The sequence below is a fragment of the Dama dama genome, chromosome 4 (genome assembly GCF_033118175.1).
Source record: "Dama dama isolate Ldn47 chromosome 4, ASM3311817v1, whole genome shotgun sequence".
Lineage (NCBI taxonomy): Eukaryota > Metazoa > Chordata > Mammalia > Artiodactyla > Cervidae > Dama > Dama dama.
Window position 1 is genome coordinate 69,517,870 of NC_083684.1, and position 25,934 is coordinate 69,543,803.

The following is a 25,934-nucleotide window of genomic DNA, read 5'->3' on the forward strand; positions in this document are numbered from 1 at the left end:
TTGAGGGTGTTCCCCAGTGGCTCAGTGGTAAAGAATCTGCCTGCCAATGCAAGAGGCATGAGAGATGTGGGTTCGATCCCTGGGTCAAGAAGATTACCTTGAGAAGGGAACAGCAGCCCACTCCAGGATTCTTGCCTGAAGAATCCCATGCAGAGAGGAGCCTAGCGAGCTACACCCCATCCATGGGATTGCAAAGAGTCAAACATGACTGAATCAACTTTGCACTCACACACGCAACCTCTTCTGGCAAGTGGCACAACACTGGATGTCTCAAACAGAATATACTTCATCTTTTTATTTTGCCAACTTGCATTGCTTTTATTACTGTTTCATGGAAAGCACTTTGTTTTCAATACAGCAGTGTGCACATGTCAGTCTTAAACTTGCAATCTATCTCTCCCCTCATCGTTCCCCTCTGTAACTCTAAGTTTGTTCTCTAAGTCTACACGTCTCTTACTGTCTTGTAAATAAGTTCATCCTTGTAAACTATTACTGAACAGAGGTTTCTTTTTTAATTGGCTTTCTTTTATTGTAAACTGAATAACTTAAAGACTCACCCTGCAATTTTTTTTGCTTTCTTAGAAGTTTTAAAAAAGTAGGATGATCATGGTAACCTACGAAGTATGTGCAATTGATTATAAAACTTCTCCCTAAAGGTCTGATCGCTAAAATAGAGTACTAGAATAGCCAGAGGATTAATAATAGGTTGTGAGATTTCTGAAGATGATCCTATAATTCTTGAACTCCACTCTTCACCTCAGAGCTGCTGGGCCGCTTTGCAGGAGGAGAAGGAGTATCCACCGAGGATCCCCTTTCAAAAGAAATCCAGTCTTTTTTTTTTTTTTTAATTACATTCTGTGTGCTCAAGGATGGGGCAGGTCAGGGCTCAGCATGGTCTTGGTTTACATTGAATTTCTCATACATACTGGGATCAGCAGAGAGGTGCATGGGGTTCAGGGGAGTGGGAGCGAACAATTTCTCACAGAGGGTCCTGTGGTTCAAGTGGGTGTATATCACGTCTTCTGGTGGAGAGTTCTGAGAGGAAGGAGGTGTGAATGATGGACTGAGACGTGATCTTCAAAGGCTCTGGCATTGGGCATTGGAGGGGCTCGGGCTATGGCAAGGGTTTGGGCAGGGAGGACTCACCTCGCCGTTCACTGTTCTGTCTTCCTTGGGCTCTCCTTCCATAATTGCAACATCTGCAAATGGAAGAGAGTCAACGCTCTTGGGGTCGCGGTGGTTCTTCTAGAATTCCATGTCTTGAGTGGGGACATCAAAGCCAAAAGAAGCAGGGGTGTACCCCAGGTTGCTGAGCTTGTCTACTCCACTAAATTAAAAACAAAAAACCACCCCATATACAAGCTCAGCCACTGAGGGACTCTCTCTGGAACCTGTGCAAACAAACGGAGCCCATCCTACGTCTTCTGTTATGGACCATCCTCTAATGTGTATCAGCAGATTCCCAAGATCATAAAGGGGAGAAGAGCAGATGGCTGTGGCTGGAGGGAAGAACAGGGCTTGGAACGCCCCTGGTGGGCGGGGATAAAGAGTGCCCCTTTCAGTGCAGAGAGTGTGGTTCCATCCCTAGCGGGAGAACCGAGACCCCATGTGCTGTGAAGCAGCTAAGCCCCACAGGCTGCAACTGCTGAGCCCACGAGCTCTGGAGCCTTGAAGCACACTTCAGCGCCACAATTAAGATCCCCCATGCTGCTGCCAAGACCTGCTGCAGCCAGAAATAAATGAACACATACTTTCATATAAGGAACAGGGTTCCATGGTTCTCTGGAAGATATTGCCTCAGGGAATACAATGGAAATCAGTTCTTAACCTACAAGAAGTGAAAATGCCATTCTCTGCTCTGAGCCCACCTCCCCCTGGGTCAGATGACGCTGTGCTTCCCTCCTTCAGACTCAGGATTTTGCATAGAACACCAATTCTTTCCGAATAAGAATCAATTAAGAACTTTAATCAATAAGTTTCCCGAGTGGTGGTATTTTATGAGATTATAAAGGGTGAAAGGAGTGTTTTAATTTAAACTCCTTTGCTGGTATTTTAGTTTGTTAGGCAAATGCGTTTATGCCCTTGGTACTAATATGCATGATTGCTTATAATACCCTAATCATAAAACAGCATGAAGAGCCTGACCACATGAAGGCCCTAATAGGCACAGAGCCCTTCGAGGGTTGAGGAAGCCCTATGAGAAAACATAAAAATATTATTCTAAAAGTGGTTATAGTTAAAGATTTAGAAAAATAAGAGTTTAAAATTGTTAATTTTAACCAAGAATGCTAAACAGGGGCTGCCTCACTGAAGCTGCAGAGTCTTCGTGTGGTAAACCTTTTAGATAAATTTAACTGATAACTTCTGCAAAAGGACTGACCTTTGTGTTCATTAAAGAATAGATTACGGAAAACAGCTTTGCATTCACCTAGGTCATAAAAGGTCAATAGGCGCCAAGGCAAGAAGATTATGTACAAGACTCTCATAAACAAAGAAGTATGCAGAAAACACCCTGGTTTTGTGAAGAACAAGCTGATGTAATGTTAAACTATCTTCCCCTTAGAAATGTACTAATTTAGGGTTTAAAAGCCACGGTAAAAAATAAAGCATTGCCAGAATCTGCCAGACCCTGCAAATGCCCCTGTCTGGTCATTCTCTCTCTCTCTCTCTCTTTCTCTCTCTCTCCCTCAGAGACTTGGCCCTATCAAGGCTGGTCTCACGTGTCTTCTCTCTCTCTCTCGCCAACGCCGTTCATCCTGAGGGTATCCCCTGGATCCTGCCGAGGCTGGACCCCAGCACTCCACTTCCCAGGAGGTACCAAAGGATCCAGAAGAGATGCTAGCAGTGGATAAAGTAAAGAGGCCATGCAAGACGAGCAGAGGTCTGAACCAAGTTCCCCAGGCACCGATGCAGTTTTTCTCTGCTCTCCCTCATCAAGGCATGGTGTATATGCATGAATGGAGACCCATTTAATCCTCAATATATTTCCCCCTCCATCCACATATACCTGGAATGGAATCCTCAAGAAGACACGACACTTCTATTTCTGAACTGTGGAGCGTCTTGTTCATAAAATACTAACAGAGGAATAGCACACATTTAACGTGCTCCCTAAAATTCTCCTCTTGTCCAACCCCCCCCCCCCCATCCTTCCCCAAAGACCCTGGTGGAGGGAGGATAAGCATCTCCCTTAAGCATGGGATCAAGTCACTCTGTCTCCCTTTGTCCAATTTAGAAATTCCCAGTCCCAGAGATGAGAAACTCAATGCCCTCTCTGGCTCTAATACAGACCATGATCTCAAATGCTGACATGACAGGGAATTTGAGGAGCCCAAAGTCACAGAGCTTGGAGGTGGCAGAACCAGCACTCACACAGGAATCCTGTGTCTATCTCAGAAATTTACTGAGATAGGAGACTGTCTTGCTTACCTTCTGTGGTGTGTGGATCCGTGGGTGATGGGCAAGGACTTATAGTGGAACCTAAGGGAAAAAAGACAGAAGGGGTGAGCAAGTAACCTTCCTCATACCCACTGAGGGAGGACTATTCTTTCTGGAAGGTTGACCTCCTGCCTGTCCTTGACTCTGTCTTCTCTCAGAGCACTGATGGGGGAGGGGAGATCTTCTGGTCCCTCCACGAGAATGTATTGAGAAGACCTTCCAACCTGGAGAAGAGATGGTGGAAGGAGGCAAAAGATATGCCTGGCAATGAAAGACAGCTGTAAGCAAGAGACAATCGCTCTGCTCCAGGAATGAGTATCCATGCTCCTTAATTGGAAAATCACCTGTATGCCAGAGGCGCTTCTGGGAAAACATTAAGAGCAAGCGGCCAGTGCAATCTCCGATCTTCCCAAATCCGCCCAGCCTCTCCTCCTCCTGGGTCTATCCTGACCCTTTTCTTTTTGTCTGGATAGACAGGACGCTGATGAGGAGCATCCATACAGGCGGTCGAAGAGGGTTGAGATGCCATCGAGCATCACTCTTCCTCTCTGGTACCCATTGCCTCCATTTCTCCAGAAGCCCTAAGGTTCCCTGACAGCAGTACAGGGCCCTTGAGATAGAGCTCAGTGATAGAGTAAGAGGTTATGGAAAAAGCCAAATGGACTTTTTGGCCAACACAAAATGATTTAGTGTACTGTAAAGCATGGGACTCTTCATGGGTTATCCAGGCAAGAACACTGCAGTGGGTTGCCATCTCCTCCTAGGGGACCATGTTTTGTCAAAACTCTTCACTATGACTGGTCTGTCTTGGGTGGCTCTGTGTGACGTGGCTCATATCTTCATTGAGTAACACAAGCCCCTTTACAAGGCTGTGATCCATGAGGAGGAGATAGTGAAGCACAGAGGAGTCGGTTGTGCTGCAGTCCACGGGGTCAAAAAGAGTTGGACACAACATAGTGACTGAAGAGCAACAGGAAAGCTGAGCCAGGAGGAGGGTCCTCACCTGTGACACACAGGAGCAGGGGGTCGCTGGGGTCTGACAACACATAGGGAGAGTGACCGAAGGAGCCGTAGCACCTGTAGGCCCCGCTGTGGGCTGGGGTCCCAGGACCCAGAGGAACTCAGCCTGGTATGCTCCGCGGGGGCCCCACCGTCCAGCGAGGGGGCGCCCAAGGTTCTCCCCCTCCCTGAGCAGATGGAACTGGTCAAAGGTGCGCTCGGAGCTGCAGAGCAAGGTCACGTTCTCTCCTGACCTCACCACGGGCCCTCCCTGGCCTGAGAGCGAGAGTTTCTTGGTCAGACCTGGAAGGAGGAAACCTTGATCTTAGAGCATGGAGTAACTCTAGTGCTAAACGGAGGACTAAAGCCCGAGGTGTGCAACAAGAGAAGCGCTGCATGAGAAGGCCGCCCACCGCCAGGAGAGAAAGCCCCACAGCAACGAATACCCAACACAGGGAAAATTCAAATATAACTTTAAATATGGAGTGTCACTTAATATCCTTCTTTAAAAAAAGAATATATGTATATGAATAGCTGAATCACTATGCGGTACAACAGGAATAAGCAACATCTTAAATCAACTAAACTTCAACGAAAATGAATGAGAAAAAATAGATTTAAAAAATCAAAGAGATATGGAGTTCTCTTGAAAAACAGAACCTAGTAGCTACTACTAGGACCTTCAGAAAACATGTATTGACCCAGAAGCAGACATTATGGAGTGGAAATTTCAACACTCTCACAGGATCTTTGACCGCCTCATTCTTGAGGGACTGTTCAGGGCTGCACTGCCCACTCCTGGGGGCTGGAAGGGACCCCTAGCGGGGAGGGTTGGAGGGACCACTCCCCTCTCTTTGTGCAGAAGGACGCCTTAAACCACGAGGCTGAGCAACTTCAGGGTCTCAACCTCCATCTCGATCACCCAGGGGCCAGACTGAAAGGGCGTCTGGTACCACAGTGCTCCTGACAGAGGAAGGGAGCTCTGACATGAAGGCGGGAACCAGCCCCTTAAGCAACCATCGTTGGCTGCCTGAGCTGGGAACTGGCCGGGTCCCTGCTCTGGTACATCTTTCTCCATTGATCGTTCTTTCATGTTCTTGCTGTTTCACTCTGTCACCGGCTGTGTCTTCTCTTTAGCACATGGCAGGTACTCTGTTCTCTTTTCCTTCAGTGTTCACACCTCCTCTCTCTCTGGTTTGTTCCCTCTCCCGAGTGTGTGAGCATCTCTGCACGCCTGTCATTGTCTCCCGGTACTGATGCTGGACTGGACACCAGACCTTCTGTGACACAGACAGCAGAAGGAACTGGTCTGTACACACTCACCTGTGATTACAATATCCACGGGGACACTGGGGGCTGACCACTCATTGGGGGAGCGGCTGACAGAGCCGTAGCATCTGTAGGTGCCCGCTCTCGCCAAAGTCATGGGATTAATGAAGAAGTCAGCTGCAGCATGCCCACCCGTGAGCGTCTCTCCACGTTTCTGGAAATGCCCTGTGCTGTTTTCCTTGTGCAGGATAAACTTGTCAAACCACAGCGGTGAGTGACAGCGGATGGTCACATTCCCTCCCGTCCACATGAGGGGGCCTGGGTGGGCTGAGATGGCAGGTTTTGTGAGCACACCTAGGAGCAAAGAGGTTGTGAGCTTCAGTGAGTCACCCCACCTCAGTGCTTCCCCTGAAAGCTGATGGTGTGAAAAACCTCCCCATGAACCAGCAAAGCCAATTACCCTTCCTGTGTGTTCTGTTGCATTCTCTTTAGCCTTGTTCTCGGGCTCAATTTATGCTTTTCTGTTTCTCTTGCTCAAGACCTCCAGCCTGGTCTGTGCTTATTCTAAGCTCTTTAGCTATTGGATCTTCTCTCAGCTTCATACATGCATGCTCAGTCACTTCACTCGTGTCTGACTCTGTGGGACCCCATGGAGTGTAGCCCGCCAGGCTCCTCTGTCCATGGGATTCTCCAGGCAAGAATACTGGAGTGGGTTGCCATGCTTTCAGTTTCATCTCATCCCTAAAATGCCCGGTGGGCGGTGGGGGAGGGGGGCTGGGATGGTTCTGAGGATGCATACCCTGACTCCGTTTACACTCATCTCCTATAACGTGGATGATGACTCGAAGTAGATTGGGACAGAGGTGGAGAATAAAGGGAATATTTCCCATCTGTGACCCCCACATCATGCCTCTGGAGACATACCTGGGCTGACTTGATCGTAACTGGGACTCCACCTCCTTCATAGGGGTCTATATATAGCTCCCGACTGTGTGGCAGGTGTTAGATCAGTGTCGTTCCCATCCTCCCTGCTGGTAGGCAGTGGCCACATCCTGTCTAACTAATGCCTAGGGAGGCTCCTCCTACCTGAGCCTGGCACCCCATCCCTTTATTCAATATCCTGAGTTTAAACTCTGAGACTGGGTTCTCTTTCCCTGGTTCACTCCTGGCTGGGAATCCTGCGTAACCTTGGGCGGCACCGGCATGTGGACCTAGGGTAGGATTGCCTGCAGGCTCGGCTGTTCCGGACGGGGCTGGATCCCTCCTATCTGTGACCACAAACTGCAGGGGGTCACTGTGTGCAGACCAGTAGGCACCAGAACACGTGTAGGACGCGCGGCATGTTCTCTGGTCACTGGGCCAAGGGTGAAGGTGTTGACATGATATCCCTGGAGCTCGGGCAAGCTGTCCCATCTGTTTTGAACAGTCTGAATCTCTTTACTGGAGAATTGGAGTGACACTGAAGAGTTACAGTCTGTCCTAAGGGAACCATGGGGCTTGGCCAGGCTGACAAATAGGGCTTGTCATATTCACCTAGGACAGAAAGAGACACAGGCTTTGAAAAGAAAATAGGAGCAGTCCCCTCTCCCCACTGCCCTCATGGGCACTTCCACTTTAATTCTTTCACCTGTCTACCCCTAAAGTGCATCACCCTGATACTCAAGACACCTGAGGCTTGGGGACACACAGGGACACAGTCAACCCAGGATGGACATCATGGAGATTCTCAGGAGAAGAACAACTCCTTGGGTTGAGAAAAAATGTTGTAAAACTTTCTCTCAAACACAAAACACTGGGGATTCCTGGGTGGTCCAGTGGTTAGGACTTGGAACTTTCTCTGCCAAGGGACCAGGTTGAATTCATGATCAGGAAACTAAGATCCCACAAGCTGCATGATGCAGACAAAAGAAAACACCACAAGAAAACTGATGCATGGAAACGAAGTGAAAGGACTTCCCTGTTGTGTTAGTTGCAGCTCAAATGGTAAAGAATCTTCCTGCAAGGCAGGAGAGCAGGGTTCAATCCCCGAGTTGGCAAGATCCCCTGGTCAAGGAGATGGTAACCCCCTCCAGTATTCTTGCCTGGAGAACCCCATGGACAGAGGGGCCAGGTGAACTACAGTCCATGGGGTCGCAGAGTCAGACTTGACCTAGTGACTAACAGTAACACAACTAAGAAGAGAAAAAGCCACTTGACTGAAAAGCAGGAAGGAAACCATGAACCCCGCTCCTTTGTTAGCTAGCGTCTATCAAATGTGGAACCAGGTCCAGGTGGCCCTGCCTGATGCCCAGCCCCTCCCTGGGGTCAGGTCTAGCAGGTGGTCCTGCAGATCCTGTTGTGAATGGCCGGTTGGAGAGGCCACCTTGTCGGGGAGGGGTCTGTGGGCTGCAGCCCCTTGCCCCCCTCTCATGATAGAAATGACACTCAGGGGGCCCAGCTCTCAGCTCCCAGACTTCACACTGTCCCTTCAGGTCCAGAGTCCAGAGCTGGGCTAACCTCTGGGGAGAGTGAAGGTGAGTATCAAGGCCAATAGGAGGACCTGGGATCCACAGGGCACGTGGCTCACACTGTACTGACAGGTGTCTCACCCTGCCCCCCTGTGTCATCTGCCTCAGCCCCACCTGCTCTGCTCAACACAGAAATAAGGGATGGGGAGGACTCACCCACAGTTGCCCAGATCCTCAGACTCACACAGAATCCTAGAAGGAAAAGCCCGTCAGAGATGGCTTGTCCCGATGGACCCCACACTCCTTGCACCCTCATCCAGAGAACCTGGTCAGTGGTGTGAAGACCTCCCATTTCCACCATAAACCTCTCCTATTGGATCTTTCCAGACTCACCGAGACTCAGGAGGCTGAGGAGTGTGGGGCACATGGCTCTGCTTCTGTGAGCCAGGAGACAGGACTGAGCAAAGCTGACCAAGTCACATAATACGGAAGGCGGGCGGTGTTGTTCATACAGTCAGCCTGCTGCCTGTCACAGGGGAAGATGGGCAGCCTCTTCTCACACCAGAGATGGAAGTCTGACCTGAGCCTCGTCACTGAGGTCGCCTCATGACCTGAGCGTCGATTTTGTTTCCCTGAACACTATAAACGTAGGAGGATGAGCAGATCTTGCTGCTTTTAGGAAGTAGTAATGGTGATTCAGTGTATAACAGGCAAGATGCTTTTCCCAAGCTCATGATAAATGTCATTAACCTTAACTCTTTGCAGAAGAGAAATCACATGTTCCCACCTCATATCTCAGGCGAAGTGCAGGTTGCCAATTAAAGACTCATTAATAGAGACTTTGATTTTGCATTCTTATAAGAGAAGGATACAAGCATATTATGGCTTTTAGAAAATTAAAAAAAATTCTATAGTGGAGTATATGTGATTAAGAAACTATCCGTGTTAGTGTCAGTGGACAGCAAGGTGATTCAGTTATACATACACATGCGTCTACTGCTTTTCAAATTCTTTTCCCACTTAGGGAGTTTGGAATGTTAAGCAGAGTTCCCTGTGCTATCCAGTAGGTCCTTTTTGGTTATCCATTTTAAATATAGTCGTGTGTATATGTTGAACCCATACTGCAAATCTATCCCTCACCCCACCCACCATCCCCCTGCTCCTGGTAACCATAAGGTCATTCTCTCTGTGTCTGTTTTGTAAATAAGTTCATTCTTTAAGATGTCACAAATAAGCAATATCATGTGATATTTGCCTTCCCCTGACTCTTCTTCTTTATCTGAAAATATTTCTTAACCATGAGTGGAAACTTTGCACACACACACTCTCTCTGTCTCTCTTTCTTCCTTTCCAATCCAAGGACCACACGTGTACACAAGGAAAACGTGTGTAAGATGAGTGTGGGGGTTTTGGGGGGAAAGGAAATTGTTTTGCTAGGAAAGGTGGACAACCTTGCTTACTACATAAAAATGTGTAAGGTGTAGACTTCCAAAGTCCAGAATGCTTGAGTGAGGGGGCTGTCCACAAGAATAAACTCCAAACCAGGGAAAAAAGGCCAGCCATTTCAGGTCTCTAAGGGCAGACATACACCCAGTTCTACTTTTGTTCATAGACAGGAAAGAATCTCAGTAAGGGCAGTTTCCACACCATTTGGCTGGGGTGGGGGTTGTTAACATTAGTGATGCTCCCTAAGTAATAAATCTGGTCTCCTCTTGATCATTATGTATGTAATGGAGTAACAGTCCAGTCACCCTTCTTAAAATTTCCTTTTATTTACTTAATATCATGTTTCAAAATAGATCTGTATTCTCTGTCATTTCAGTTTGTGCATTTTACTGCCATGTAATATTTCATTGCAGATACATAAACCACACATTTTTTAAAATTAAAAAAATGTATGGATGTTAGTTCATGTCTGCTGTATAGCAAAATTGATTCAGCTCGACACATATATTCTTTTCCACTATATGTTATGGCAAGATAATGAACAGAATCCCCTGTGCCGTACTGTAGGACCTGATTGTTCACCCATCTTATGTATAAAAAGATTTCATCTGCTCATCCCAAACTCCCAATCCTCCCCTCCTCCTCGGCAACCACAAACTTGTTCTCTATGTCTGTGAGTCTGTTCCTGTTTCTTTGATCCATTCCTTGCAGGTTCCACATATAAGTGATATCGCATGTTAACTGTCTTTGTCTTTCTGTCTTCCTTCACTTAACATGTTAACCTCTAGGTCCATCCATGCGGCTGCAAATCTCCTGATTTCATTTTTAAAATGTCTGAGTAGTGTTCCATTCTGTGTGTATATAGGCATACAGAACATCCTCTTTATCCATTCATCTATCGATGGACATTTAGATTGTTTCCATGTCTTGGGTATTATGAGTTGTGCTGCTGTGAACACAGGGGCGCATGAATCTTTTCAAGGTATAGTTGTTTTTTTTCCGGGTGTATGCTCAGGATTGGAATTGTTGGATCATATGGAAACTCTGTTTTTGGTTTTTTGAGGAATTTCCAAACTGTTTTCCACAGTCGCTGCACCAGTTTACACTCCCCCAACAGTGTAAGAGGGTTTCCCACTTCTCCACATGCTCTCCAGCATCTATTATTCATCAACTGTTTAATGATGGCCCTTCTGATCGGTATGAGGTGGTATCTCATTGCAGTGTCAGTTTGCCTTTCTCTACTAATGAGCAATGCTAAGCATCTTTTCATATGCCTGTTGGCCATCTGCGTATCTTCCTTTAAACCACAGATATCAACTGTGAGAGTGATATCTACGGATTTTGTCTAAAATGAACGACACCTCTGCTGATGTCTCATGAATGTGCTCTGAGTCCAACCTCAAGTTGCTTGTCATTGGGCAGAGTGATGAGGTCTTCAGGAAAGGAATAGTGACTTTATTTGGAAAGCCAGCAGACCAACGAGATGGTGAACTCATGCCCCAAAGAATGATCTATCAGTGTTAGATGGGCTTTTTTTGAAGGGAAGGGATGGTCAAACAGTGTTTACTGAATGTTAAACAACCCCAGCCTATGGGGAAGAAAATTCCAAGGAGAGGAGAGAAATATACAGGTTAAATACCCACCTGTGAACTCACACTTTCACACACACAGACACACACACACTCTAAAAGGGGAGGAGGCATAGCTGGCTGTTGCCAACTTTCAATTAATTAATGAATGGCTGTGCTGGGTCATCGTCACTGGGCACAGGCTTTCTCTAGTTGCAGGGGGGCTGCTCTTTACGGTGTGAGGGATCTCATCCCTGTGGCTTCTATCATTGTGGAGCACCCACTCTAGGCACATGGGCTTGTGGCCCACGGGCTTAAATGCCCCGAGGCAAGTGGAATCTTCCCATTCTCGAGACCGGGCCTGTGTCCCCTCCATGGGCAGGCCAATTCCCAACCACTGGACCACCAGAGAATTCCTGATGCAAGGTTTCTTTGCCCTTAATTTATTTATTTTTAATTAAGGGACAATTACAATACTGTGATGGGTTCTGCATTACATCAACATGGATCAGCCATAGCTATACTTATGTCCACTCCACTGTGGAAACTTTTAATGCTGGAATCCTTTGTTCTCGAAGCTTTCCATGTAGGTCAGGTCATAATATCGCTCTAAGGCCCCAGCAAGAAAAAACGTTCTGTCTGTTCTACAAATTTTTATCTCTGTACAAATGGGAAAGTGTCATACCTTTCAAGTCCAGAGCCTTGAGAATAATCTTAGTCCCACAGTCACGTCCGACTCTGCCACCCGATGGATTGTAGCCCACCAGACTCCTTGTCCATGGAGTTCTCCAGGCAAGAATACTAGAGTGTGTTGCCATTGACTTCTCCAGCCTTCAGAATGGGTTCTCCTCTATTTCAAGCTCATGGCAATGTTCTTTTACCAAAGAGCCAGCATGACTAAGCACAGACAGCAGAGCCCAAGGGTTAGAGCTGAAGGAACAGATCCAAGAGGAAGTCAGAGCCAGAGGTGTGTGGCTCTCCCTCTGAATGGTGTTATCAACTCCCTGACTGCTGCAGTCATCTGTCCTCCCACCAGTCACATTGTGCCTCTGCCTAGTCGCTCAGTTGTGTCTGACTCCCTGTGATCCCATGGGCTGCATCCCGCCAGGCTCCTCTTTCAGTGGGGATTCTCCAGGCAAGAATACTGGGGTGGGTTGCCAGTTCCTCCTCCCGGGGATCTTCCCCAAGCCAGGGATCAAACTCAGGTCTACTGCATTATGGTGGATTTTCGTCCTCTGAGTCACCAGGGAAGCCCTCCAGTAACATAAGGAGACTCACTATTTCTTCCCACAGTTCACATTGCCATTGTTTTCCATTTAGTTTCAATGAGGCCATGGTGGGAGTCTGGCATCAACCTTTCACTATCAGTGTAGCGTAACTCTGAAGTGGAATGTACCATAAATTTTTAAACAGAAGTATTAATAGAATGCTAACTTTCCAATTAAAAAATAGATATGCAGCTAACAAAAAAGATTTACCATATAGCACCAAGAACAATAGTCAATATCTTGTAATAACCTAAAATGGAGAATAATCTGAGAAATACCACGTGTATATATAACTGAATCACCTTTCTATGCATTTGAAACACTGTAAGTCAACTAACTTCAATCAAATATATATATTATGAAAATTAGAAAATGAAACCTGTAAAATAAATTTTAAAATGAAATGAAAGAAAGTGAAGTCACTTAGTCATGTCCGACTCTTTTTGACCCCTTGGTCTGTACCCTGGCAGGTCCCCGTCCATGGGATTTTGCAGGCAGGAATACCGGAATGCATTGCCATTTCCTTCTCCAAATAGTGCAGGCCAACTGCAGCATACTCCTTGATGGTCTGTGTACTCACTTGCACATTCCAACTCTGCCTACAGTGTATTCACATGGGCACTCTGAAGCTGCCTAAAAGAGTCTCAGCTGAGATGGTGGGTTTGTGGATGGTCCCTGGAAGGAAGTCAGAGGCTGAGTCCCAGGACTTCCCCACCCCTCACTCCCCAGCTCAGCCCAGGAACCCTTCCAGGTTTCACCAGCATCCCAGAGCCCCCACCTCACCCCCCACAGAGTTTCTAGAGCTCAAGTGAGACATGGGTCCCAGGAGACCCGAGAGGACCCGCCTTCAGGGTTTGGGGTCTTCTGGCCCAGACTCAGCCCTGGAAGTGAGAGATTTGCCAGCGAAAGCCTGGGCTGATTCTCTTCCTGTCAGGATCCCTGGCCCTCCAGCTGCCCAAGCCCTGCGGTTCCCATGAACTTGGGGGAGGGTGGGCGTCCCGTGCCCTCCTGCAGTCCCCTCCTGCCTGCACATCTGGCCAAGGCAGAGAAGTGCAGAGAGGATGGGAGGTATGTCTGTAGCTCTGAGTGCCCAGAACCCCCACCCACCCTGTACGGATGAGGAGACCATGGGGTCCCAGAGGACAAACAGAATGTGGCCCCTGGGGGGCTGCTGCTGTCCTGCGGGGTTCCCAGGCCGTGGACCCACAGCAAGGGGGCAGCCCCTCCATTGACGTGGCAATGATGGCATCTCAGCCCAGTCCTGAGGTCTCACTTCTTTCAGTTCTTGCCTGTTCTGACCCCCTGCTCCAGAAGGTGGAATCCAGGTTTTCATCCTGATTCAGCCATCACAGCCTGGCTCCAAATAGGACTCAGAACTTGATTTTCCCAGTCCCCTCCACAAATGGAATTTACTTCTCGTCTTTGGTCACTTCATAAATTATTGCAGAGCACCTACTCTGACCAGGCATTGTTGCCACAACAGATCCACCCATGACCCAGGTGAACCCATGTTCTGTAAGTGGTTGAAGAATTCAGATTCAGCAGAATGCAGGTATCAAATGCTAACATTCAATTTTTTTTTTTTTAAAGAAGAAATATGAGAATAACTGGGGCTCATGTCTACACTGTGAACATTCAAAAAAATGAAGATCATGACATCTGGTCCCAGCACTTAAAGGCAAAAAAAAGGAATCTTAGGGGAAAAATGGAAACAGTCGCAGTAGCGACACAGAAGCCCAGCATGTCTTCACTTCTAGTGATCCTGACATTTCTTGGTGAAAGAGTTCTTGGGTGGTTTAGTTCTAAGCCAGGAGAGACATCACACACAGACAGCTCAATGAGCAACTAAGGCTCGTTGGAGCTTGATTTTCGCCCCATTTGCCAGCTCAGTTCACACCAGGGTCCTCATGGTGTTATGGTCTTCATCCCTCCGCTTGGGTGAGCCAAGCCACATGGTGACCCAGCTGGTAACTTAAGAGGCACAAGATTCTCAAATCCTGGGCTTTGGTGACAAGAAGCAAAGAAGACAAAACTTGCGAATATCAGTGGATTCACACAACACACACAAAGTCTCACTGCGGCAAGTGTTCTCTCTGCAGCCCCTCAGTGATCTGGAGTGGAATGTCCAGTAGAATTCTCTGTGACAGCGGGACTCTTTAAAGATCTGCCCTGTCCAGCAGCCTGGCACCTGGCCACATGACGCTATTGAGCACTTGGAACGTGGTGGGTGTGACTGAAGAATTGAATGGTTTACTTCACACACGTGTAGAGTCATTGTCTGTACCGAGTGGCTTGGTAACTACTTTATCGGCCAGTGCAGATCCAGACCGAGGGGGATCTTGTTGTCCTGTTTCTAGCCCTGGAACCCCAGCACCCCCAGTGCCCACAGCTGGGAAAAGGTTGAGGGTGTTCCACGGTGGCTCAGTGGTAAAGAATCTGCCTGCCAATGCAAGAGACATGAGAGATGTGGGTTAGATCCCTGCGTCAAGAAGATTCCCTTGAGAAAGGAACAGCAGCCCACTCCAGGATTCTTGCCTGAAGAATCCCATGCAGAGAGGAGACTAGCGAGCTACACACTATCCATGGGATTGCAAAGAGTCAAACATGACTGAATCGACTTAGCACTCACACACGCAGCCTCTTCTGGCAAGTGGAACCACACTGGATGTCTCAAACAGAATATACTTCATCTTTTTATTTTGCCAACTTGCATTGCCTTTATTACTGTTTCATGGAAAGCACTTTGTTTTCAATACAGCAGTGTGCACATGTCAGTCTTAAACTTCCAATCTATCTCTCTCCCATCCTTCCCCTCTGTAACTCTAAGTTTGTTCTCTAAGTCTACAAGTCTCTTTCTGTCTTGTAAATAAGTTCATCCTTGTAAACTATTACTGAACAGAGGTTTCTTTTTTAATTGGCTTTCTTTTATTGTAAACTGAATAATTTAAAGACTCGCCTTGCAAATTTTTATGCTCTCCTGGGAGTTTTGAAAAAGTAGCATGATCATGGTAACCTACCCAGTATGTGCAATTGATTATAATAACCTCTCCCTAAAGGTCTGATAGTTGAAATAGAATACTAGAATAGCCAGGGGATTACTAATAGGTTGTGAGATTTCTGAAGACGAGCCTATAATTCTTGGACTCCACTCTTCACCTCAGAGCTGCTGAGCCGCTTTGCAGGAGGAGAAGGAGTATCCACCGAGGATCCCCTTTCAAAAGAGATCCGGTCTTTTCTTATAACATTCTGTGTGCTCAAGGATGGGGCAGGTCAGGGCTCAGCATGGTCTTGGTTAACATGGAATTCCACATATATACTGGGATCAGCAGAGAGGTGCATGGGGCTCAGGGGAGTGGGAGTCAACAAGCTCTCAGAGAGGGTCCTGTGGTTCAAGTGGGTGTATATCACGTCTTCTGCTGGAGAGTCCTGAGAGGAAGGAGGTGTGAATGATGGACTGAGACGTGATCTTTGAACGCTGAGGCATTGGGCATTGGAGGGGATTGGGCTATGGCAAGGGTTTGGGCAGGGAGGACTCACCTTGCCGTTCACTGTTCCGTCTTCCTTGGGCTCTCCTTCCATGATTGTAACATCTGCGAATGGAAGAGAGTCAATGCTCTTGGGGTGGCGGTGGTTCTTCTAGAGTTCCATGTCTTGAGTGGGGACATCAAAGCCAAAAGAAGCAAGGGTGTACCCCAGGCTGCTGAGCTTGTCTACTCCACTAAATTAAAAACAAAAAACCACCCCATATACAAGCCCATCCACTGACGGACTCTCTCTGGAATCTGTGCAAACCCACGGAGCCCATTGTACATCTTCTGTTATGGACCATCCTCTAATGTGTATCAGCAGATTCCCAAGATCATAAAGGAGAGAAGAGCAGATGGTTGTTGTGGCGCTGCTGGGGCTGGCAGGCGGCCGGGACCTGGGTTTCCGTTTCCCCTGAAATGGTGGGATTCCCCGCCCCCATCGGGCCGCCTGGAGCCAGCCAATCAATGTGTGCCCAGTAGGAAACAAAGCGAAAGCTGAAAAGCCCACGAACACCTAAGTTTGAACAAAAACCCGCGATAGTTTGTACCAATAATATTGCTTTGCAAACATGTAACCAATCTGCATAAGCCAGCTACCAACTGCTTATGTTCACCCTATAAATTTATGTAACAGCTGGGGCTCAGGGCTTTTTCTGACCCTGCACTACTGCGCTGGTTGCGGCAGAAAGCCCTGACTTGAGTCAGTAATAAACTTCCCTTTTATTGCAAGTTGCATTGTCTTGGAAGCCTTTTCTCTTCCTGCTCGGGGATTCGGACATCGGGCATAACAGCTGTGGCTGGAAGAAAGAACAGGGCTTGGAGCGTCCCTGGTGGCCGGGGATAAAGAGTCCTCCCCCCAGTGCAGACAGTGTGGATTCTGTCCCTGGTGGGAGAACCGAGACCCCATGTGCTGTCAAGCAGCTAAGCCCCACCGGCTGCAACTGCTGAGCCCGTGAGCTCTGGAGCCTTGAACCGCACCCCAGCACCACAATCAAGATCCCCCATGCTGCTGCCAAGACCTGCTGCCGACAAAAATAAATGATCACATATTTTCATATAAAGAACAGGGTTCCATGGTTCTCTGGAAGATGTTCCCTCAGGGATTAGAAAGGTAAATCAGGTTTTAACCTACAGGAAGTGAAAATGCGATTCTCTGCTCTGAGCCCACCTCCCCCTGGGTCAGATGATGCTGTGCTTCCCTCCTTCAGACTTATGATTTTGCATAGAACACCAATGACAGTTTGGCTCTTCATACTTACTTTTTGGTTAACCAGTGACAGACAAGAACAGCGAGGAAGATCCTGGTATAGATGAAGGCTACAGAGAGCCTAAGGAGAAGGTGCAGCTGGCTGGAGTGGCCTTGAGGAAGCCGTGCTTCTGCCAAGAAGCAAACGGTAGAAGGTTTGGTTTTTGGTTGCATACACCCTGCCCCTACACACAGGATTTATTGTATCCTTGTGTCAGAGTGTGTCAGCAGCTCTCAACCTGATCAGTTATGGTCTCCACTGCCGGGAGCCAGCACGAGATCCCACCCATGACAAGGTCAGGAGGAGAAAACCTGATGGGCAAGGCAGATCAGGTTTTCAGAGATTCCGAAAAGCTGCGCCCGGCGCTCACCTTAAAGATGATATCTGTCTTTCTGATGCTTGCTTCAATAGACTACTCCCTCATTTCTGTGACACGGGTAGAAGGCCTTCCCCAATCTCTTTCCAAATAAGAATCAATTTAGAACTTTAATCAATAAGTTTTCCGGGTGATGGTATTTTATGAGATTATCAAGGGTGAAAGGTGTGTTTTAATTTAAACTCCTTTGCTGGTATTTTAGTTTGTTTGGCAAATGCATTTATGCCCTTGGTACTAATATGCATGATTGCTTATAATACCCTAATCATAAAACAGCATGAAGAACCTGATCACATAAAGGCCCTAGTAGGCACAGAGCCCTTTGGGGGTGAGGAAGCCCTATGAGAGAACATAAAAATATTATTCTAAAAGTGGTTATAGTTAAAGATTTAGAAAAATAAGTGTTTAAACTTGTTAATTTTAACCAGGAATGCTAAACAGGGGCTGCCTGACTGGAGCTGCAGAGTCTTTGTGTGGTAAACCTTTTAGATAAATTTAACTGATAACTTCTGCAGAAGGACTGACCTTTGTGTTCATTAAAGAATAGATTACGGAAAACAGCTTTGCATTCACCTAGGTCATAAAATGTCAATAGGCCCCAAGGCCAGAAATTAATATACAAGACCCTCATAAACAAAGAAGTATGCAGAAAACACCCTGGTTTTGTGAAGAACAAGCTGATGTAATGTTAAACTATCTTCCCCTTAGAAATGTACTAATTTAGGGTATAAAAGCCACGGTAAAAAATAAAGCATTGCCAGAATCTGCCAGACCCTGCCAGACCCTGCAAACACCCCTGTCTGGTCATTCTCTCTCTCTCTCTCTCTCTCTCTCTCTCTCTCTTTCTCTCTCTCTTCCTCGCAGAGATGGCCCTATCAAGGCTGGTCTCACGTGTCTTCTCTCTCTCTCTCTCGCTAACGCCGTTCATCCTGAGGGTATCCCCTGGATCCTGCCGAGGCTGGACCCCAGCACTCCACTTCCCAGGCGGTACCAAAGCATCCAGGAGAGATGCTAGCAGTGGATAAAGTAAAGAGGCCATGCAAGACCAGCAGAGGTCTGAACCAAGTTCCCCAGGCACCGATGCAGTTTTTCTCTGATCCCCCTCATCAAGGCATGGTGTTTATGCATGAATGGTGATCCATTTAATCCTCAATATATTTCCCCCTCCATCCACATATACCTGGAATGGAATCCTCAAGAAGACACGACACTTCTATTTCTGAACGGTGGAACATCTTGTTCATAAAACACTAACAGAGGAATAGCACACATTTAACGTGCTCCCTAAAATTCTCCTCTTGTCCACCCCCACATCCTTCCCCAAAGATCCTGGTGGAGGGAGGATAAGCATCTCCCTTAAGCATGGGATCAAGTCACTCTGTCTCCCTTTGTCCAATTTAGAAATTCCCAGTCCCAGAGATGAGAAACTCAATGCCCTCTCTGGTTCTAATACAGACCATGATCTCAAATGCTGACATGATAGCAATGTTGAATGAAGGAGTCTTTTGGGCCTAGAAAAGAGAACAACAGTCTCAAAGGCCCCTTGCTGAATCATCTAACTTCGAAGAAAACAAAGCATAACTTTAGTTCCATCCTGATGCTCCAGGCCAGTTGCATCTATCTGGGACTTATCACCCCCTGTCCGGAAACCTACCACCCCCTACACCCGCCCAGAAGACTTATCACCCCCTGCCCAACTACAAGTGTCATCTCAACAAAAGAATACTCAAAATATGCTGCCTGATTGACGTTTACCTTATCACTTCAACAACCTCCCTATAAGTATGAAGCCTCCCTGATCCCTTTCGGCGCTCAGCCTAGTCTTTAGGCCGACTGTCGCCCCTCCTTGCCGGAATAAAGGTAACCTACTTCTGTTGAAGTCGTCTTTCCTTTGATGCCTCCCCAGATCTATGCCTTACATTGAGGAGCCCAAAGTCACAGAGCTCAGAGGTGGTAGAACCAACACTCACACAGGAATCCTATGTCTATCTCAGAAATTTGCTGAGATAGGAGACTGTCTTGCTTACCTTCTGTGGTGTGTGGATCCATGGGTGATGGGCAAGGACTTATAGTGGAACCTAAGGGAAAAAAGACAGAAGGGGTGAGCAAGTAACCTTCCTCATACCCACTGAGGGAGGACTATTCTTTCTGGAAGGTTGACCTCCTGCCTGTCCTTGACTCTGTCTTTTCTCAGAGCACTGATGGGGGAGGGGAGATCTTCTGGTCCCTCCACAAGAATGCTTTGAGAAGACCTTCCAACCTGGAGAAGAGGTGGTGGAAGGAGGCAAAAGATATGCCTGGCAATGAAAGACAGCTGTAAGCAAGGGACAATCGCTCTGCTCCAGGAATCAGTATCTATGCTCCTTAATTGGAAAATCACCTGTATGCCAGAGGCCCTTCTGGGAAAACATTAAGAGCAAGGGGCCAGTGCAATCTCCGATCTTCCCAAATCCGCCCAGCCTCTCCTCCTCCTGGGTCTATCCTGACCCTTTTCTTTTTGTCTGGATAGACAGGACGCTGATGAGGAGCATCCATACAGGAGGTAGAAGGGGGTTGAGATGCCATCGTCCATCACCCTTCCTCTCTGGTTCTCATTGCCTCCATTCCTCCAGAAGCCCTAAGGTTCCCTGACAGCAGCACAGGGCCCTTGAGATAGAGCCCAGTGATATAGTAAGATGTTATGGAAAAAGCCAAATGGACTTTTTGGCCACACAAAGTGATTTAGTGTACTGTAAAGCATGGGGCTCTTCATGGGTTATCCAGGCAAGAACACTGCAGTGGGTTGCCATCTCCTCCTAGGGGACCATGTTTTGTCAAAACTCTTCACTATGACTGGTCTGTCTTGGGTGGCTCTGTGTGACGTGGCTCATATCTTCATTGAGTATCACAAACCCCTTTACCAGGACAAGGCTGTGATCCATGAGGAGGAGATAGTGAAGCACAGAGGAGTCTGTCGTGCTGCAGTCCAGGGGGTTGAAAAGATTTGGACACAACATAGCGACTGAAGAACAACAAGAAAGGTGGGCCAGGAAGAGGGTCCTCACCTGTGACACACAGGACCAGGGGGTTGCTGGGGTCTGACCATGCATAGAGAGAGCAAGTGAGGAGCCGTAGCATCTGTAGGTCCCGCTGTGTGCTGGGGTCCCAGGACCCAAAGGGAACTCAGCCTGGAGTGTTCCGCAGGGGCCCCGCCCTCCAGCAAACTGGCGCCCAAGGTTCTCCCCCTCCCTGAGCAGATGGAACTGGTGAAAAGTGCTCTCGGAGCTGCAGAGCAAGGTCACGTTCTCTCCTGACCTCACCATGGGCCCCCCCGTGGGCTGAGAGCGAGAGTTTCTTGGTCAGACCTGGAAGGAGGAGACCTTGATCTTGGAGTATGAAGTAACTCTAGTGCTAAATGGAGGACTAAAGCCCGAAGTGTGCAACAAGAGAAGCGCTGCATGAGAAGCCCGTCCACCGCCAGGAGAGAAAGCCCCACAGCAACGAATACCCAGCACAGGGAAAATTCAAATATAACTTTAAATATGGAGTGTCACTTAATGTCCTTTTTTAAAAATAATATAAGTATATGAATAGCTGAATCACTATGCAGTACAACAGGAATAAACAACATCTTAAATCAACTAAACTTCAACGAAAATGAATGAGAAAAATTAGATTTAAAAAATCAAAGAGATATGGAGTTCTCTTGAAAAACAGAACCTAGTAGCTACTACTAGGACCTTCAGAATACATGTATTAACCCAGAAGCAGACATTATGGAGTGGAAATTTCCACACTCTCACAGGATCTTTGACCGCCTCATTCTTGAGGGATTGTTCAGGGCTGTGCTGCCCACCCCCAGAGGCTGGAAGGGACCCCCTAGCCGAGAGGGTTTGCAGGGACCACTGCCCCTCCTTTGTGCAGAAGGACGCCTTAAACCACAAGGCTGAGCAACTTCAAGGTGTCGACCTCCGTCCTGACCACCCAGGGGCCAGACTGCAAGGGCGTCTGGTACCACAGTGCTCCTGGCAGAGGAAGGGAGCTCTGACATGAAGGCGGGAAGCCAGCCCCTTAACCAACCATCATTGGCTGCCTGATCCAGGAACTGCCCGGGTCCCTGCTCTGGTACATCTTTCTCCATTGTTCGTTCTTTCGTGTTCTTGTTGCTTCACTCTGTCACCGGCTGTGTCTTCTCTATAGCACATGGCAGGTGCTCTGTTCTCTTCTCCCTTCCGTGTTCACACCTCCTCTCTGGTTTGTTCCCTCTCCCGAGTTTCTGAGCATCTGTGCACGCCTGTCATTGTCTCCCAGTACTGATGCTGTACTGGACACAAGACCTTCTGTGACACAGACAGCAGAAGGGACTTGTCTGGACACACTCACCTGTGATGACAATGTCCACGGGGTTGCTAGGGGCTGACCACTCATGGGGGAGCGGCTGAGAGAACCGTAGCATCTCTAGATGCCTGCTCTCGCCAAAGTCATGGGGCCAATGAAGAAGTCAGCTAGGTCATGCCCACCCAGGACCATCTCTCTAAGTCTCTGGAAATGCCCTGTGCTGTTTTCCTGGTGCAGGATAAACTTGTCAAACAACAGCGGTGAGTGACAGTGGATGGTCACATTCCCTCCCACCTTCATGAGGTGGCCTGGGTGGGCTGAGATGGCGGGTTTTGTGAACACACCTAGGAGCAACGAGGTTGTGAGTTTCAGTGAGTCACCCCGCCTCAGCGCTTCCCATGAGGGCTGAAGGTGTAAAAAACCTCCCCATGAACCAGCAAAGCCAATTACCCTTCCTGTGTGTTCTGTTGCATTCTCTTTAGCCTTGTTCTCGGGCTCAAATTTATGCTTTTCTGTTTCTCTTGCTCAAGACCGCCAGCCTGGTCTGTGCTTATTCTAAGCTCTTTAGCTATTGGATCTGCTCTCAGCTTCATGCATGCATGCTCAGTCACTTTACTCATGTCCGACTCTGTGGGACCCCATGGAGTATAGCCTGCCAGGCTCCTCTGTCCATGGGATTCTCCAGGCGAGAATACTGGAGTGGGTTGCCATGCTCTCAGCTTCATCCCATCCCTAATATGCACGGTGGCTGGGATGGTTCTGAGGATGCATACCCTGACTCCGTTTACACTCTTCTATTATGTGGATGATGACTTGCAGGAGATTGGGACAGAGGTGGAGAATAAAAGGAACATTTCCCATCTGTGACCCCCACCTCATGCCTCTGGAGACATACCTGGGCTGACTTGATCTTAACTGGGACTCCACGTCCTTCATAGGGGACTACAGCTCCCGACTGGGTGGCAGGTGTTGGATCAGGGTTCTTCCCATACTCCCTGCTGGCAGGCAGTGGCTTCAACCTGTCTAACTAATGCCTGGCGAGGCTCCTCCTTCCTGAGTCGGACACCCCATCCCTCTATTCAATATCCTGAGTTTAAACTCTGAGACTGTGTTCTCTTTCCCTTGTTTGCTCCTAGCTAGGAAACCTGCCTAAGCCTTAGGTGCACTGACATGTGGACCTAGGGTCGTATATTAGCCTGCAGGCTCGGCCATCCCGGGCTGGGCTGGACCCCTCCTATCTGTGACCACAATCTGCAGGGGGTCACTGTGTGTGGACCAGTAGGCTCCAGAACACGTGTAGGACCAGGCATGTTCTCTGGTCATTGGGCCAGAGGTGAAGGTGTTGACATGATATCCCTGGAGCTCAGGCAAGCTGGTCCCATCTGTTTTGAGCAGTCTGAATATCTTAAGTGGAGAATTGGAGTGACACCGAAGATTTACAGTCTGTCCTAAGGGAACCATGGGGCTTGGCCAGGCTGACAAATAGGGCTTGTCATATTCACCTAGGACAGAAGGAGACACAGGCTTTGAGAAGAAAATAGGAGCAGTCCCCTCTCCCCACTGCCCTCATGGGCATTTCCCCTTTAATTCTTCCACCTGTCCACCCCTAAAGTGCATCACCCTGATACTCAAGACACCTGGGGCTTGGGTACACACAGAGACACAGTCAACCCAGGACAGACATCACGGAGATTCTCAGTAGAAGAACGACTCCATGGGTTGAGAAAAAATGTCATAAAACTTTCTCTCAAAACACAAAATACTGGGGATTCCTGGGTGGTCCAGTGGTTAGGACTTGGAACTTTCTCTGCCAAGGGACCAGGTTGAATCCATGATCAGTAAACTAAGATCTGCAAGTTGCATGATGCAGACAAAAGAAAACACCACAAGAAAACTGATGCACGGAAAAGAAGTGAAAGGACTTCCCTGTTGTGTTTGTTGCAGCTCCAATGGTAAAGAATCTTCCTGCAAGGCAGGAGAGCAGGGCTCAGTCCCTGAGTTGGCAAGATCCCCTGGACAAGGAAATGGTAACCCCCTCCAGTATTCTTGCCTGGGGAACCCCATGGACAGAGGAGCCTGGTGAGCTACAGTCCATGGGGTCACAAAGAGTCGGGCTCGACAGAGTGACTAACAGTAACACAACTAAGAAGAGAAAAAGCCACCTGGCTGAAAAGCAGGAAGGAAACCATGAACCCCGCTCCTTTGTGAGCTAGCATCTATCAAATGTGGAACCAGGTCCAGGTGGCCCTGCCTGATGCCCAGCCCGTCCCCTGGGGTCAGGTCTAGTGGGCGGTCCTGCAGATCCTGTTGTGAAGGGCCGGTTGGAGATGCCACCTTGTTGGGAGAGGGGTCTGTGGGCTGCAGCCCCTTGCTCCCCTCTCATGATAGAAATGGCACTCAGGGGGCCCAGCTCCCAGCTCCCAGACTTCACACTGTCCCTTCAGGTCCAGAGTCCAGAGCTGGGCTAACCTCTGGGGAGAGTGAAGGTGAGTATCAAGGACAAATGGAGGACCTGAAATCCACAGGGCATGTGGCTCTCAGTGTACTGACAGGGGTCTCACCCTGCCCCCCTGTGTCATCTGCCTCAGCCCCACCTGCTCTGCTCAACACAGAAATAAGGGATGGGGAGGACTCACCCACAGCTGCCCAGATCCTCAGACTCACGCAGAATCCTAGAAGGAAAAGCCCGTCAGAGATGGCTTGTTCCGATGGACCCCACGCTCCTTGGGCCCTCATCCAGGAAACCTGGTCAGTGGTGTGAAGACCCCCGATTTCCACCATAAACCTCCCTACCGTGTCTTTCCAGACTCACCGAGACTCAGGAGGCTGAGGAGTGTGGGGCACATGGCTCTGCTTCTGTGAGGCAGGAGGCAGGACTGAGCAAAGCTGACGTAGTCACTGGATCCGGAAGGCGGGCGGTGTTGCAAGTACAGTCAGCCTGGTGCAGGTCACAGGGGAAGATGGGCAGCCTCCTCTCACGCCAGGGATGGAAGTCTGTCTGAGCCTCGTCACTGAGGTCACTTCATGACCTGAGCGTCAATTTTGTTTCCCTGAACACTATAAACGTAGGAGGATTTGAACAGGTCTTGCTGCCTTCAGGAAGTAGAAACAGTGATTTGGTGTATAGCATGCAGGATGCTTTCCCCAAGCTCATGATAAATGTCATTAACCTTAACTCTTTGCAAAAGAGAAATCACATGTACCCACCTGGTATCTCAGGCTCAGTGCAGGTTGCCAATTAAAGAGTCATTAATAGAGACTTTGATTCTGCATTCTTATAAGAGGAACAGTCATGCATATTATGGCTCTTTGAAAATATTAAAAAATTCTATATTGTAATATATGTAATTAAGAGACTAACTAATTGTGTTAGCTTCACCTGTACAACAAAATGATTCAGTTATTCATATACATGCATCTATTGCTTTCAAATTCTTTTCCCACTTAGGTAGTTACAGAATATTAAGTAGAATTCTCTGTTTTTACAGTAGGTCTTTGTTGGTCATCCATCTTAAATATAGCCTTGTGTATATGTCAATCCCAAACTTCCAATCTAACGTCCCCCTGACACTATCCTCCCTGGTATCCATAAGTTCAGTCTCTGTGAATCTGTTTTATAAATTAGTTGATTTTGTTAGAAGTCACAAATAAGCGAAATCATGTGATTTGTCTTTCTCTGACTCTTCTCCATCTGACATTCTTTCGTGACTGTGAGTGGAAACTTTGCACACAACACCCTTTCTGTCTCTCTCTCTTGCTCCCTTTCCAATCCAAGAACCACACATGTACACAAAGATAATGTGTGTAAAGATGACTTTGGTGTTTTTTTGGGAGGGGGATTTGTTCTGCCTGAAAAGGTGGACAACCTTGCTTACTACATACTCAAATGAACACAAAATATGTCAAGTAGAGACTTCCAAACTCCAGAATGCTTGAGTGAGAGGCGTGTCCACAACAATCAATTCCAAACAGGGACAAAATGGCCCAGCTGTTTCTGGACTCCAAGAGCAGCCATACACCCAAATCAGCTGT

At 48.0% G+C, this 25,934-nt stretch overlaps 2 pseudogenes; both read right to left on the bottom strand.

Moving 5' to 3' along the window:
• Window positions 1–879: 879 nt before the first annotated feature.
• On the bottom strand, window positions 880–8,580 carry LOC133055228 (putative killer cell immunoglobulin-like receptor like protein KIR3DP1; annotated as a pseudogene).
• A 7,125-nt stretch (window positions 8,581–15,705) lies between these two features.
• On the bottom strand, window positions 15,706–24,748 carry LOC133055229 (putative killer cell immunoglobulin-like receptor like protein KIR3DP1; annotated as a pseudogene).
• Between the last annotated feature and the right edge of the window lie 1,186 nt (window positions 24,749–25,934).